Below are 13,679 nucleotides of genomic sequence, written 5' to 3'. Positions count from 1 at the left end.
GTTAACATGTTCATAATATAATGTTTGTATGAATGCATCCAACAACTCATATGTCCATTCACCGAACCCGTCAGCCATTATGTCTCTCTATTTGATGAATTTTGCTATCTTTAACGTTCAGTATCACCCATAATTTCTTGGTATATCGGTCTGAATTTGTAGTTATTGACGGCATTTTATACATGCGTCCCTGCCATAAAGTGACACGTAAGCAGTGTAATCAGTACCAGTCTTATCAGTAAAACAATCTTAGACCAGTCCGAATCGGTAAGCGAGTTATGATTCAACGTAAACAATTATTTTAAACCTTGTTTCCGCCCTAAATTGATTTTTCGTTTCTCGTGTTTTGGGTGACGGGAGAAGCTGTAAATCTTCCATGTAGTTTGTGGATAAGGAGTGGTAGTGAGTCATGCCTGACAATGTACATAAAGGTAAGCTTCCTTTCACAATGCAGGCATATAAATACGAAATATTAAAGCTAACACATTAGTTATATATATATATATATATATATATATATATATATATATATATATATATATATATATATATATATATATATATATATATATATATATATATATATATATATTCCTTTTAAACTGATAGTAATGTGATAGGCATATTATATTAATCTATCATGTGTACAGTTCTCTTAACAAGAATGACTAAATATTAAGCAAAGTTATAGCTAGTTTGTCACTCTGTGTGAGAGTGTGTGTGTGTGTGTGTATTTGGGATGGTGGATGAGTGGGTGATGTGTGTGTGTGTGTGTGTGTGTGTGTGTGTGTGTGCGTGTTCATTCCTCGTAACACGACAATAATAGTAAAATAAAAAGGGAATTTATGCCTAGCATATGATGTAAGAATATTATATACTATGTAGCAAATCGTTGCAATCGTCCTCATTCAAACCAATCGTATGGATATTTTAAGCAGATTAATATTATACTGTACAGCATACAATTTTTACATTCATCATACCAATATTTTTGTAATTTAGAGACAGTAATTTAGAAGTGGAAAGAAAAATTAACAAATAAATGGAAAAACATAAAGTCAATTGGTGTTATGATGATTAGAATTATCTAGACTTGTTATGCAGCTTTTACAAGGGATATATATATATATATATATATATATATATATATATATATATATATATATATATATATATATATATATACACAAAATTTTAATTTATCAGTCATATGAGTTTATTTAATATGTCATTGTCATGGATGTATTGTGTAACTGACGTTCATATTTTTTTCATTCTCTCTTTCACTTGAATCTGTATTTAGCTTAAGTGACCTGCCTGTGTTTATTTACAGATGAGGTATTTTGAGGATGTCAAAATCGAAAGAAAATACAGCTATTTAGACTTTCTTTGCCTTTTAATGTATGGACCATTCAGTGAGACGATGTCAATGGTCATGAACAGGGTACAGGATCTAAGCTAGAAGTATTCATGGGAAACACACACACACACACACAACACAAATCAGTGGCGGTTTTAAAAACATTGGGCGGGAGAGGAGTTATGGCGTATGGCGTAGACAATTAAGCGAGAGGTCTGTAGGACGGAACCCCCTTAGGGATATCGAGGGGAGGTGGCCTTTACCCTGGAAACTCATGCATCTAAAGCTTCCGTTTAGTTTGCAACACGTATACGCTGACAATGGTAGCGTCCCCCACCCCACCCCTAACCCCACCTCTACGACAATTAGATTGTAAATTGATGAAATACATTACTAAACTTTTGTGCACTTGTTATATCCTAGATACCTTTACTTTCTAAAATCGGTATAGGGTTACAAACAGTCTCGCAGATAGGGAGAGAGGAAGGAGAGCGATAGGTGAATACTTTATTAAAAGATTTCCCGCTACTGTTAAATTAGGAAGAGTTGAATATGTACTGTACACGAGCGTAGAAAAAGAAAATTTAAATTTTAAAAAAACCTGCATACGAGTACCTATTTCCAAACAATAAATGATAAAACATTATTAAACAGTCTAATTTCACATTGGTCTTTAGCTGTATTACCGTCCTATTCACTGTTTTACACTTATAAACTCAAATGTTTTTATTGGTGCGTGACAGCAGTCATGAGTGTTGCACACGCGCTTGTACTCATGCGTGACAATATCCTTAAGTGTTTGAAACAGTGGATGCTTGGTAATATAATCAGCCAATATGTATTATGTGGAAATTGCACTCCGAATGAAAACTACACATTGTTGTTTCTTTCTTTTTCTTTTCTTTTTATTTTAACTATGGAATGGATTCATTCATGGGGCTTACCATTATTGGATTTAAACAAATGCGTACAAACCGTACAGTATCGTATTGTAATGTGATAGATTAACGACTGAAAGTCGTTCGTAATCATCATCCCGCAGTGCAAATTGAGCAATATATACAGTATAATGAAGGGCAGTACAATTATAAAGGCGGACGTTTGAGAAACAAAGAAAATTAAACAGACGGATTAAATGCCGATTAGCCAAACAAAAACACCATGTTCTGATATAAAGAATAAGCCGGACAGTATGATAAAGGTTTTTATATCCTGTTAATCTGCAGACATATTAATCCCAGCTCAGGCATACATTTAACCTACTAGATTTTTGTCTGGTCGCAATAAAGCGTATTCAAAATTTACATTTAATTTCAATGTCACTATTAACTGTTACTGATAAAAATGTTAACTCCGTAGTATTGCCGGGAGCTGCGGTTGCTCAGTAGTTTGCGTGCCGGACTCGCGACAGAAAGGGTGCGGCTTGGAATCCTACCATCGGACCAGCGTGGGTCAGCTACCATGGTGTGTCCTTTGATAGGCACTATATTCCAATTGCCTCCTCACTAAATAACCCAATTGTGCATCTGTGCCGAGAAGCACCAAACCAAATCAGAATTGGACATAGAACACAATTAATTTTGCTATATGTTCTCTACATTTGTTTCTCAGTTCTGACCTTTCCACTGTGTGACAATCAATGCAAATCATATGCTAATCTAAAATACCTTCAAAGATAACTTCAAGCTGAAGTTCTTGTCAAAGGTTGACCTGCTCATTTTTAGATGCTGGACTGTCAACACAGCAGCATGTAAACAGAACACAGATTTCACTTCCGGATCATCACCAAGGCTTTATTACTCACTGTGCACTGTCGCCGAAATACACACAGACAACAACACCCTGAGCTCATATTATCAAGAATAAACAGTTACCTTTAAATCTCTACCAAAAGTGCATAAATAAAACTCTTCTATCACCACCAAAATGAGAGAGGAAAAAATGTTCTAAAAATAGACTAGAACTACATTCGTGGGTACTGAACTGGAAGTATTAATTGTGACGTAATTCCAGTTGTGTATACCCACCTGTGCTGCTGTGCCGTATAGCACCAAACGACACCAATGCATAATCTTGCATACCCATTTGTTTTACTGTGCCGTAAAGCAACAAACGATAATCTTGTAAAAGAGCATGACAATGCTATAGACAGTTTGATAACTTTGGACACATAAATTACATGCACTGGATTTGAGGAGCAATTTTAATTTGTTAGTTTGTCTTTTTAAACTGCAATGTTTACAAGTCAAAATAACATTGCACATAATGCTGTGTGCAGTGCCTTTTCGTATCCCTGTTGAAATTCTGACTGCGGCCAAGTGTATACCTGAAACAATTATGTTTGTTCTTTCATTTACACCACACTGCATTGCCCTCCTCCAACATACAGAAGTATAACAAACGCAAACATTATTTTCCCGTGCTTTCTTTTTAAGAAGTAAGTATCGAAGATGTATTAGGATGTTTAAGCGGCTTGGTGCGTTAGTAACAATGTTGCGAACACCTTGCCCCATTGTTGCTCCGGAAATATATTCCTGACATACAAATGCGTGAGTAGCATTGTTGAAGAAGGTGTATACTGTAGCCATATCTACATATCAACGTATAATATCGTGCGGCATCGATATCCTGGTGTTTTGTTACACGCATCCATTTTCCCGGTTGCGCCCAAAATAAATGAACTCCATTCTGCGTTGCGTATCTAGTGACCTACGATATTCAGTCATGTTAGGTTCACCAGCCGCACAGAAAAGCAGAATTTACGATTAGAGAAATATGACCTGCTCTTTAAACCTAATTCAGATTAGGTGGCATGGTATAGTTTCGTACATTGGCCCTGTCACATTTCTTAACTTAAGACTATTGTGACTTTTTCAGCTATTATTGTTTGCCGATTACAGATATGGCTATATTTGTGAACTATGTGTTTCGGGCTTGTGATGTTCTTAAAACTGATGTCAGGCATGTACACCTTCCATAGATACTCTGCAGTATGCGGATAGTGATATACCAATAGTCGACTAGGAAGAAGAGTTAGCTTGCCATAGCAGTAAACACGTGGGTTTAGGGCAAGTAGAATATTTCAAAAACGTCTTGGATGACAACTACTTTCAATTGCGTCAGCCTGTTTATTTAGTAGACACCGTTTTTCAAAATTATCATCTAATAAAATGGCTTGTGTTTGCACTGTGAGCATCACATGGTGTCAAAAATTACATTCGGACGTGAAAAATGAAGGTATAAATTTGGGGTTAGGGTGCATAAACTACCTCTGTTATGAACTGCCATTGACATCTCTGGTTGAATGAATAATATTCTTATGCTTTGTTTTAATATAGCTTTCCAAAAATATGGACCTTTTTGACCTCACTTGTGTATTTTATTTTTTTATGATTTTTGTACTAGGCCGGTGAATGTGGCATTAAATTTGTGCATAAAACTCCCCCCCCCCGCCACCTTATTCATTGAGAGCGATATAAATAGCCGTCCTGAAAATTGAGTACACTATTAATTGTAACTGATAATATTGTCAACTCCATAATTTTGAGACCGCTCTGGTGGCCTAGTGGTTACAGCGTCCGCCTCGGATGTGGGAGGTCGTGGGTTCGATCCCCGGCCGAGTCATACCAAAGACTTACAAAAATGGTACTAACAGCTGCCTCGCTTGGCGCTCATCATTAAGAGGTTAGTGTTAGGACTGGTCGGCTTGGTGTCAGGATAATGTGACTGGGTCTATGGTACATGTCTGCGGCATGATGTTCCAGGGCTAGATATCACTATAAACTGTCACACTTCAAACATCGTAGCGATATGACTGAAAAATTGTTAAAGCTTCGTTAAAAATCCAAATCACACACCATAATTTTGCAGTTGGCATATACGGTTTGATAACTTTTGACAGATGAATTGCATACACTGGATTTTCTTTTTTGTTTTACAGTTTTGAGGCAATCATGATTTATTTTCGTTTGTCTTATGTTTTGAAATTTCATATTTACATGGTAAAATGATATAGTACAGAATGTAGTGCGGAGTGCATTTTCTTCATGTAATAATTCTGACTGCATCTAGCTTTCTAACGGTTATAATTGTTGTAGCAAGATATTTCACCACATTATATTCCCATACGTATACAGGGCTAAAACATTATTTTCTTACGCTTTTTTTTATAAAGTTATTTTTTAACTATATTTCTCTGCATGCTCAAGTTGTTCGGCGCCATAGTATAAATGTTACCAACGTGTTTCCACATTGTTGCCTATGAACCAAAATCCTAACTACAAATGTGTGCTCAGCATTACTGAACAAGTTGTATTATGTGATCACATCCATATATCAATATCGAATTTCGTGCGGCATCAATATCCTGGTGTTTTGTTACACGCATTCATTTTCCCGGTATCGCCCTAAACGAGTGACTCCATTCTGCGTCGTGTAGTTATTGACTGAAGGCATGCAATCCTGTTAGGTTCCCCAGTAGCACGGTTGAGCAGAATTTACGATCAGAGAAATATGACCTGGTCTTTTAGCATACACATATCTTAGTCATTCAGAGAGATACAAATAACGATGTATGCCAGTGAAATTTGTCAACTAATGTCCAACACAGTAACTAACGAGTATTCATATTTTTCTCTTCTAAATTCAGATACGGTTCAGATTCTAAGTTATTTCACATAATTACCTGCCATCCGCATCGAATTTACTTTATTTCTCAGAAGTGACAGATATTATACTGAATGACTCGCTAAGATGGTTATTTCTCAATTGATCTTTGACTACTACTCTAGCAAGACGGTCATCCGGTTTACACCAGCTGATGAGGAGCCCACGCCTCTGCTGAAAAGAATTAAGGTCAACGTCCTGGGTCAGTGTCTTAACCTCGGGTGTGTTGGAAACTTTAGCCCTTTGGGCTTGGGCTTATTGATCCGCTCCAAATTCGGTGAATGATGATACCAGAAAATACCAACAAGAAACAAACATGTATTATTTCTACAGCGACGCCTAGGTCCGTGCATCCTTGCAAGCCATGTGCTGACTATTATCGTTGTTCCTCGTCTACCCATGGACTATGTACCTAAACGAAGCAGTATCTACAGCTCTTCAATTTGATTTAAGAAGCTGAAACGAACTATTTCAATCAGATTGCACGTTACATTTATCTAGTACCATAATGGAGAACAAGCATTACGGCATCAGTAGATACCATCACCTATCCTATGTAAGTTTTTCCGTCATGAATCTTTCACATGCAAGTTCTTATTTTGGGTCCAGGCATGTGGACATCGCGTAAGTCGCCATTTTTAATACTTAAAGGGTTAACGAGCTCTTTCACTGGCTAGTAGATTTCGCTAACTATGGGCAGGGACTCCGTCCTCTACAAGAGGACCTTGTTACAAAACAAGGTTTTGGCTAGTTACAGTTCCCATGTGTCAATGTGGAACTAGCCAATATTAAGTGAGTATGGCTAATTTGTTCTCAATGATTTCATTGACAAGTGAATATTATGTATAAAGGTATAAAAATTAATATTTTTAGTGAGCGGCATATCTTAGCTTTTGTTTGACAAATATGTTCATTTCAGGTATCATTCCGGCTTGATCTGTTTCTTAAGTTAGCCTTCAAGGCATTAACACCTGACCGATGGTTGTGTATAAAATGGCGATTTGTCATCTGCAAATAGTAGTAATATGTTAGTAGGACCATTATATGTAAGATTTTCAGTTATGCGATAACAAAACATACGGACCAAGGACTCAACCATTTGCAACAAGATCCTGTATGCTTGTCCAGTTAGAGGTATACCCGTTGCTTATTACTCTTTGCTTTCTATTATCCAGATAATTGGAAAACCAATTGTAGAGAGTGCCAATAATACCATATATTTGTAGAATATAGCAATGTCCAGCTTGCCAAACTTTGCCACATATTTGCTTTATGTTGCAAAATATAATCATAGCATCGATTATTTCATATTATATCTTCAAAAGCTGGATGACAATAGAGTTCTGTGATTTGAAAACTGTTTAATGTTTAGATATAATTTCAGATTCCTGGAGATAGTTATACAAATCTTTACAGATAATAGTTTCGAAACTGTTGCCAAGGTAACTCATTACAAAAGCTGTCTTTAGTTGTTTAGATCTTGTGTGCTACAATCCACCTTGTAGATGGATGTTAAATTAACTAATTACTTGCAAATTGAGCCTATTGATGTGACTGAACAAAGAGAAGAGTTAAGGATTGATAAAGCGACTTGAAAAGCAATGTGTCTAGTTTTGGGTGCATTTAATCAGATCTGGCTGATTTATTGTCATTTAGAACCTTTACCTCATTAATTATACGTCGGAGTAATTTGTAGACAAGTAACATTGATATTGTGGTGGCTGTGGAGCAGGAAAAGGAAAATCAGGATTTCTTTCCACAGTTGGTGTACCAGGAAAGTGATTACTGATATACATATATATATATATATATATATATATATATATATATATATATATATATATATATATATATATATAGAGAGAGAGAGAGAGAGAGAGAGAGATACTTCATCATTCATCATTACTGAGTAACATGATTACACTATTTCTTTGTAGTTCAAAAGTTATCCCGATGCACTTTACGATTAGTCATTGTTGCATTATTAAGTATGCTGTGTCGTCCACGCCTTGCAAGTCCGATGTAATTCTTCATCCGCTTGTATTCGCTGGATGTGATTGTAGATATCTGATACAGAAATAATTCTTTACAAAATAAAGTTAGAATATAATTTACGGTTGTACAATTTGCATTAACGCTAATCCCACGAAGAAAGACAACCCATTTCATGATTCTTAAAAATTAAGCTTCAAGAGCATTTTCACAAGTATTCTTGAAGTATCCCAAATAATGTCTTATAAGGTGCATGCGTTTAAGTTTGAAACACTAAGTCGGCCAATATCGTACAGTGGTGACTGAGGAAGGGTGTTATATTTGTCTGGTTTGCTTTCGTGTGATTTTAAATCATTTTTCAACAAATGATATTCTTTTCATGGCGGCCAGTAGATTTGGTGGAGGAAATACCCGGGAAAAAACAGAGAAGAGCCACCTATCTGCGGCTTCTGGCAAGTTTTCTAGCATACTGAAGTTGGCCTCGGCAAGACTCGAAGCCAGAGATGAGATGTTATTGATCTGTAATGGCAAACGCCTTAGACCACTCTGCCACCCAGCATCCCCGAGAAAGTGGTAATCAAAGATAGCTTACTTCATGTCGGTAGATCAAGACATTTCTTTGAGTTTGGATTTACCACTGGAGGCCCCGCAATGAATTTACTAACACCAAATCTGGTTGAAATGCTCTTCAATGACTTGACTTAGAAACAGTTAGCATACCATGGATAAATTCACCAGTCATAATGGCATCATGTTAATACCTTTTTAATATTTTCTGCCATACGTTATGCATATTTTATTCAAAAAGCAACTAGGTCTAATGAACAGGCTATTTAGCAATCTGAGCCGCAGAGGTTATTTTAATCTAAGTAATTTGCAGATTAGGCTTCCCTAGATACAATCTTCTGAGTGTGTGTGTGCGCGCGTGTGTGTGTGTGTCTGATTTGATTTTTATCTAGCTTTTCAGTCATATGGCTACGATGTCTGCAGTGTGGCATTTTATATTAATGTTTATTGTCTAGCGCTAGGACATCATGCCGCAGACATGTATTATCAAGTCCCACCCAGACACATTATCCTGACATCTGGCCGACCAGTCATAAAACTAACTTCTTAATGTTAAGCGCCTAGCGAGACAGCTGTTAGTACCAATTTTATAAGTTTTAGTATGACTCGGCTGGACATTGGAAAATGCGACCTACCGTATCCGAGGCAGACGATCTAATCACTAAGGCCACCGGAGCGATCTAAAACCTTCTGATGCATCTGCTGACATTTATATAAAACAATATTCCTCCATATTGAAGTCTTTACGAATAGGTTGTTGAACGAAAGTTTTCTGCAGTAGTTGACTTTTCTTGTTGCTGTTTTGTTGAAACCGATTCAACCATCAAATTAATCAAGCATACTGTCTTACAACATATGTTACCAAGATATGAAGGACATGCTACGTTAAAAAGTGGTCTCAAAGATATAAACAAGAACCGTTCGTTTCAAGAGGTCAGATATATATATGCTTACGAGCTAAACAACTTTAGCCAAAATAAACAAGATCATTTTCGTATGTCATTGTTAATTTGAATTACATTTAAACCCTGTATCTTGACAAAGTTTGCGTAGTACCGTAACTATTAAATTCACAAAGAGTGGCACGCTTGTTGACGTAGCGTAGAAAGCATATTTATTTCACCAAATGTTAGCGATGAGCACTGGGAAACAATTGGTACTGTCCTAGCTACACGGCGTCTGAATCAGCGCAAAGTTTAGATGTAGTGGCACAGCTGTTGAGGTTGATAGTTTCACTGAATAGTTTCGTATTTTGATACCCAACCGCCAATCTCATAATTGTTTTGCGGTAGAAGGCGTGAGTCTGAAAAACAAGAGTCGTGTGTATATACATTCGGAAGGAAACTTGATGTGCAATTTTATATTTACTCTGATTTAGTCTTGACTTATACGTGGCACAGTGAGACTACCGTTTGAGATCAAAACGCCTAACTTGGGCTTCAAATGAATAGCCGACTTGTTAAAGTATTTATGTATTTTTGCTACAGTGGTAAATATCTTAAAATCGATCTGCCTAAGGGGTAATTAGAACATGTCAATTTTCTATAATGTTAGTGAATTTCAAACATTTGAACACATACAGGTTATTTGAGCCATCTTGTCACAGTAAAATATTTCATATAGCTCATAATTGTCAAGAATGAATGCTGAAAAGACGGTTAGTGTTGACTGAGTGTAAAGACCGTCAGTTGTAAACGGAATTAGGCCGAGTACCTTAATTAAAATCTGGCAATCATGCTTTCACGAAATCTTTGATTAATTTGTATTTTTTATATCTTATAGAAATTAATCTCATTCTCCTGCATTCTGAAAACAGAAAAATAAATTGTGCATTAAATCGGCATACAAAATACATATATTTTCACTCATGATAACATGAAACGTTCCTTTTTAAAACCTTGAACGAGAAACCGGAATCGCACAGTGAATAGCGAGTCGGACCGGCGACTTGAAGAAGTGCGGGTTCAAATTCGACCATCCGGTCAGTCTGGGCTGGCTACCACGGTGTGTCCTTGGATGAATCGCGTAACTCCAGTTGCCTCAGCAATAAAAATTCTGCTTGTGTTGTTGCTTTGTAAAACCAAACCAAGCAAACCAACCTAGAAAAGTATGCGTTCCCCGGCAGTTTTTTGAGCCTCGTCCTGCTAAACTGGGGACGCCCTGATCTGCATCTAATGATACAGTTTCGCATCTAGAGTTCACATGATATTGAGTCAGTATGTTAAAAAAAGATAGGGTATTGAAACAAAATTAAATATGCTGTTGTCAACTATGTAATAAAGAGACTGAATTTGTGAAATTAGTATTAGAAAAACAATGAACCCATTATTTAGCCATTGGGTGCATCTAAAATATTTGTGTTTTATGTTTTATTTCCACACCAGCAGACTGGTTTACTAGCTGTAAAACAAACACTAGTTGCCTGATACCTATACCAAACATGATTTTCGTTTTCGCATCGTTGTGCATTAAACATCTCAGACACCAAGTATGTACTATACTAATAATGCGTGTGTGTGATTTGAATTTGAACGCAACATTAACAAGTTTTCAGTCATGTCGCTACGATGTCTGCAGAGGGCCATTTTATAGTGATGTCTAGCTCTGAAGCATCATGCCGCAGACATGTAGCATCATGTCCGTCCCATTCACATTATCCTGACACCATGGCGACCAATCCTAATAATAATCTGTCAATGCTGAGTGCCAAACGAGGCAACTGTTAGTACCATTTCTATACACCTTTAGTATTAAAAGGGCCGGGCTCGAACCCGCAATCTCCCGCACCAGAGGCTGACGCTCTAACCCAGAGATGGGCAAACTTTCCAGTGCAAGTGCCGCATACACAAATTTACACCTTGTCGCGGGCCGCATAGTTCATTAAGTAAAATAATTAATATTTGAAATAGCGAAAAAAAAAAGGTTTTTCTAAATAACATCTAATTAATTTTCAGTTGTTAATATGTTGTTAATATTTGAAAACTTAAACTTTAAAAGAAGCACATTTATTTGATAAACAGAGTAACATAAACAGAGTCAGTGCGAATGATGACTTGATCCTAGGCCGCATGAAAACCCTTGGAGGGCCGCATGAAAGCCCTTGGCGGGCCGTAGTTTGCCCACCCCTGATCTAACCACATAAGACACTGGAGCTCTCACTTGTGAAGGGCGATATTCTACGCGCATTAATTGTTAATTGTGAACACGTATGTAATGCCTTCAGATGATAAGAATGAACATTGCATGTCAAGGATATTTGTCATGTTCATACATTGCAAATGTAGATAAGTGAATAAATGCAGTGAGTTTAATATATTTTCTCGTATTTTTCTTTATTTCACTTTTGTCTGCTATTCATTTTTCTATGATTGAAATATTCACCTTTAAGCGTTATGCAGTAAGTGGTATGAAATTACACAACACCCTATTTTCATAAATCTGTTATGAAGGTCATACTTTAGTTACCAATAATATTCTTTATGTTTCCTTTAATTTTGTAACATGAAGTGTTTATGCAAGCCAACAGGTTCACCCTATTTTTAACTTTCTTTTAGAAAGTCAACTCATCTAGAATTTAAAAGTAACACAAGCATAATTTTGTTTCCTTCTTTACAAAATTAGATGAAAAAAATTCAATGTTAAGATTTAAAACTTGATCCGCGGATCCGGGTTTCAAAATTTTATTCACGAAAAACAAGTTAAATATTTCTCATATTTAAGAAAACTAGTTATGTTGACTGGTATTAATAGAAAGACAACGTGATACTGCAGACTCTGATTCTAACCGCTAATTTATTCATACGCATTTTTATGATACAGAATAAATATTTAGGGTAAATAAATAACATGAACTTTGTTTGCACACACACACACACACACACACACACACACACACACAATATAACATAATATAATAAACCTTATAGTCGATTTACTTCAGTAAGTCTTCTTTATTTGTCAGCTGTTACAAAATCTCATAAAATTTCATTTCAATGTTTGGTCGAAAACATGTTCCCCAAATCTCGTTTACAAATCTGTATAATAAGTGAAGCAGAGTGATATATGTCTCTGATAATTCAATATCCACTCGACTCGATTTACATAACTTAAATGACAACCCGATACCGTATACTTTCTTGCAAGTTTATAAAATAATATTACGTATTATTCCGAGTCGCTATAGAATTGATTTGAAAAACCTTGTTCCCATAACTTATTATGGTAAAGCTTAATCAAGTGTTATTATTAATCTTTTTCTTTCTTTATAATGTTTTTAAAATCACATGAAATTTAAAAGTTTGATGCAAAACCTGGTCCCTAGATATGGGTTACAAAACATCATCATGACAAAAAAATGAAAAGAAGAAAAATGTCTCTGATAATTCACAAACTGCTAAAAACTCGACTGACATAATTAGGAACCGCATAAGATGATCAGTGTAATTGGATATATATTGTGATAAAAATTAGAGTCGACCTCTGTCAGGATATTTGATTCTTAGATAAAAAGAAAAACAACAAAAATCCATTATAGTTGTTTGTGAATTAGTAGAACCAAAACGAAAAAGTCCCAGATATACAGGAAATATACAAAAATGAAATTGAATCAGTTTATCAAGGTTTGATTTCCAGCACAAAGATCTAATTGTATCTATTCATGCCAATTTTTTGAGTATTTGTGGCGACGAGAATTTTATAAAGTGGAGTCGCTGTCGTCAAAGTTAAGACAACTAAAATTATTACCACTCGGTACCTCAGAGACATTACGTAATCCTGGGTACCGAGGTTCCATTGGAAGATCAAAGCCTACGATACATTGATTTGAATATTTGAATGTTCAAATCTGATTCTCAGCCTTGAACAGCACTTTATACAGGACTACGATGTAACACAGTAACAAAAGAAAACTGTACATTTTCATGACATTTATCAATATTTATACGTGCCTGTGATGAAAGCACTTTCAAACCATTACAACCGATGATGCGGAGTTCAAATCCAATAGATGATAATATACAATTTCAAGTCACCGGGAACTGACGAATGCTTCGGCCCAAACATTTCAAATATGTTTGTTGCAGAAAAAAGTAAATAC

At 36.0% G+C, this 13,679-nt stretch overlaps 1 long non-coding RNA gene across 1 annotated transcript; it reads left to right on the top strand.

Annotated features, from left to right (window-relative positions):
- Nucleotides 1–327: 327 nt before the first annotated feature.
- LOC149801518 (uncharacterized) lies at nt 328–11,810 on the top strand. Its single transcript, XR_016420466.1, has 3 exons — nt 328–431; nt 7,410–7,467; nt 8,411–11,810. It is a non-coding gene; the product is annotated as an uncharacterized LOC149801518 (long non-coding RNA).
- Nucleotides 11,811–13,679: the final 1,869 nt, after the last annotated feature.

Source organism: Sinohyriopsis cumingii, chromosome 4 (assembly GCF_028554795.1).
Source record: "Sinohyriopsis cumingii isolate HCF-2022 chromosome 4, ASM2855479v2, whole genome shotgun sequence".
Lineage (NCBI taxonomy): Eukaryota > Metazoa > Mollusca > Bivalvia > Unionida > Unionidae > Sinohyriopsis > Sinohyriopsis cumingii.
This window is presented reverse-complemented; position numbering and strand designations above follow the sequence as displayed.